The sequence below is a fragment of the Cucumis melo genome, chromosome 1, assembly GCF_025177605.1.
Source record: "Cucumis melo cultivar AY chromosome 1, USDA_Cmelo_AY_1.0, whole genome shotgun sequence".
Classification (NCBI taxonomy): Eukaryota; Viridiplantae; Streptophyta; class Magnoliopsida; order Cucurbitales; family Cucurbitaceae; genus Cucumis; species Cucumis melo.
This window is the reverse complement of record NC_066857.1, coordinates 6,102,155-6,104,593: the sequence shown is the minus strand read 5'-3', so window position 1 is coordinate 6,104,593 and position 2,439 is coordinate 6,102,155. Positions and strand designations below refer to the sequence as shown.

The following is a 2,439-nucleotide window of genomic DNA, read 5'->3' as shown; positions in this document are numbered from 1 at the left end:
AGTGGGATAATAGAAAATCCATGGTTTACAAAGAAAACTAAACGATCGTTTAGTGAATGAAAGAAGAGTATAAGTGATCGTTTAGAAAATACAAGTGATCGTTTACTTACTAAGCGATTGTGTAATATATATAAACGGTTGTTTAGTTAATAGAAGCGATCGTTTAGAAAATACGCGTGATCGTTTACATATAAAATGAAATTTGGAAATAGTACTTACGTCTCCTAGTATCCATGTGTTTTCTTCAAACTGTTTGAAAAAATCTTTTTTCTGGTTGTGGAGACTACTTTCCTTTCTTCATGAGTTGTTTTTCTTGATCTTTTCCATTCTAAGTATGTCATCCATAATTTTTCATCCACTTGCCACATGGGATTATATCTATCTACATCTCTGAGTTCGACATCTGGGACAGGTATTGTAGGTTCTGATATGATCATCTCAGTAGATGTTATGGGTGGATTAACTTGTTCATCTTCATCAGACACCTTTTTATTTGCTATTTCACATAGCTTTCTTCTCTTTATTGGTTTTTGTTGTTCATTTGTTTCCTATAATGCACAATGTTATTAACTAAGAAAAAAATAAAAAACAATAATAAATGATGTAAAGTACTTCAGAGTTCTTTTATATACATATCAATGTAGATTCTAAATCAATTATAGAACTTTCTTTCTCCGTTACTGGTTCTTTTTCAACCAAAGTAAATGTTTCATCATTTTCTTGAATCTCAACCTGTTGTTTTGTTGTTTCCTGTAATGTATGATATTAGACAAGTAACAAACTATTAATTCAAAGGACTACAAATTTGTTGTGTATACATACCAGTTGAGATTCTTCATTTACAATTGAAATTGATGGTGGCACTTCATGAATTTGTACAGTTTGATCCAATGGAGCCATTTCACAAAGTGGAAGAGGTTGGCTCACAAGTGGAAGGGTAGTAATCATTTATGGCAGGTCTTTTTCTTTCTGACTTTGAGCATTTAGATTATTTGATATATCTCTTATAGTCAGTAGCAAGCCTGCATCCCTGCCGTATATGCTTATATCACTACCAAATTCCTCTTGATGTTCCCTAAACAAAATAAGAAAAAAATGAGAATAATAGAAAATACAATTGTTACTTATTTAGAATGTAAGCAATTTTCAACATTATAAAGCAGTAAACAATGAATGAAATGTTAACCTTTGGGTTTCCTCTTAATGTTCAGTATGTTGTTCTTCAGTATGTTGTTCTTCAACATATGGTTGGTCACTAGTGATCATATCTTCTCTATTCTGATCGACATCATTGTAATTTTGATGAGTATGATCATTCCCTTGATTTTGATTTTGATTCTAATAAACAAATAAAAACAAAAATAAAATTAAAAAATAATGTATTGTTAAACGATCATGTATATACAAATAAACGATCGTGTAACTTTGATAAATGATCGTGTAACTTTGATAAATGATCGTGTAACTTTGATAAACGATCATGTAACTTTGATAAGTGATCATGAAATGTGATAGGAGATCGGATATTTTAGTTAAACGATCGTTTATTTAAACAACTGATAAACGAAATACTTTCTAAAAATAAATTTTACCTTGACCAATCTCTCGAGCATATTCTTCATTTCAGATAGCTCTAATGACTGCTTTCTGATTATGTCATCCATCCTAGAGACTATAGAAGTCAGTGTGGATAAATCCTTACGAACTTCTTTTATTTCGTTCTTCAATTTCTTGTAGGATTTTGAATGACTTTGTTGTTCTTTGTCATTAGACTTCTTTGATTTGCAACATTTCTTGTTGGTGATTGGATTCATTTCAGACTGGTCAACCACTGTTTCACTTTGTTTCCTTCGTGGTGACAGTTGTGGAGATGAGTTTGATTGCTCCAATGATTTGTTGTTCATTGCATGATCAAGAGTATTGGTATCACTGTTGTTAATATCTGGAATGGATTCATCGTCCTCCATTTGCATGTTATCATCCCTTCGAATTCGACTCTCCATGAAAGCTTTCTCTTGGGTTGACAGCTTCAGTTTACGTTTAACAACAGTCTGCAAGGTTACAATCAAAGAATTGTTAATATAAATTAAAGAATTGTTAAGCTAAACGATCGTATATGTAAAAATGTAAACAATCGTGTAATTGTATTAAACGATCGTGTAATTGTATTAAACAATCGCTAACAAGTTTTACTTATATTTTTGTTGTCCAATATGTTCTTCTGCAGCATTTTGTAAGATGGAGCTTGTGTACAATTCCATCTCAATATCCTAGGGATTAATCCCTTAATGTTTCTTGTGGTCAGGTGCTCACTTGCAGTTGAGAATACTTCATAAGCCCACAACTAAAATATTTAAACAAATATGTTAAACTTTGATGTTTAATTTGCATTTAATTAAAGTGTACAAACAAATAAAAATCACCTAAAAAGCAAGCACG

General features: G+C 31.2%; 1 long non-coding RNA gene across 2 annotated transcripts; it reads right to left on the bottom strand.

The window, feature by feature from the left end:
- Window positions 1-219: 219 nt before the first annotated feature.
- LOC127149838 (uncharacterized) lies at window positions 220-2,051 on the bottom strand. 2 transcript variants are annotated; one of them, XR_007821619.1, is made up of 4 exons: window positions 1,593-2,051; window positions 1,187-1,338; window positions 823-1,075; window positions 220-548 (listed from the first exon to the last, which is right to left on the bottom strand). It is a non-coding gene; the product is annotated as an uncharacterized LOC127149838 (long non-coding RNA). The 2 variants fall into 2 exon arrangements; XR_007821618.1 differs by lacking the exon at window positions 220-548 and adding an exon at window positions 653-750 and having other exon boundaries at window positions 1,593-2,040.
- Window positions 2,052-2,439: the final 388 nt, after the last annotated feature.